The following is a 285-nucleotide window of genomic DNA, read 5'->3' on the forward strand; positions in this document are numbered from 1 at the left end:
ATGGTCTTGATCCCTGTCTCCTGTACAGTGTCATGAACCTCCGTCCATAGTTCATCAGGCACTCTATCTATCAGATCTAGTCCCTTAAATCTATGTCTCACTTCCACTGTATAATCATAAGGGATTTGATTTAGGTCATACCTGAATGGTCTAGTGGTTTTCTCCCCTTTCTTCAATTTAAGTCTGAGTTTGGCAATAAAGAGTTCGTGATCTGAGCCACAGTCAGCTCCTGGTCTTGTTTTTGTTGACTGTATAGAGCTTCTCCATCTTTGGCTGCAAAGAATA

This window comes from Bison bison, unplaced genomic scaffold (genome assembly GCF_000754665.1).
Source record: "Bison bison bison isolate TAMUID 2011002044 unplaced genomic scaffold, Bison_UMD1.0 scf7180017864381, whole genome shotgun sequence".
NCBI lineage: Eukaryota > Metazoa > Chordata > Mammalia > Artiodactyla > Bovidae > Bison > Bison bison.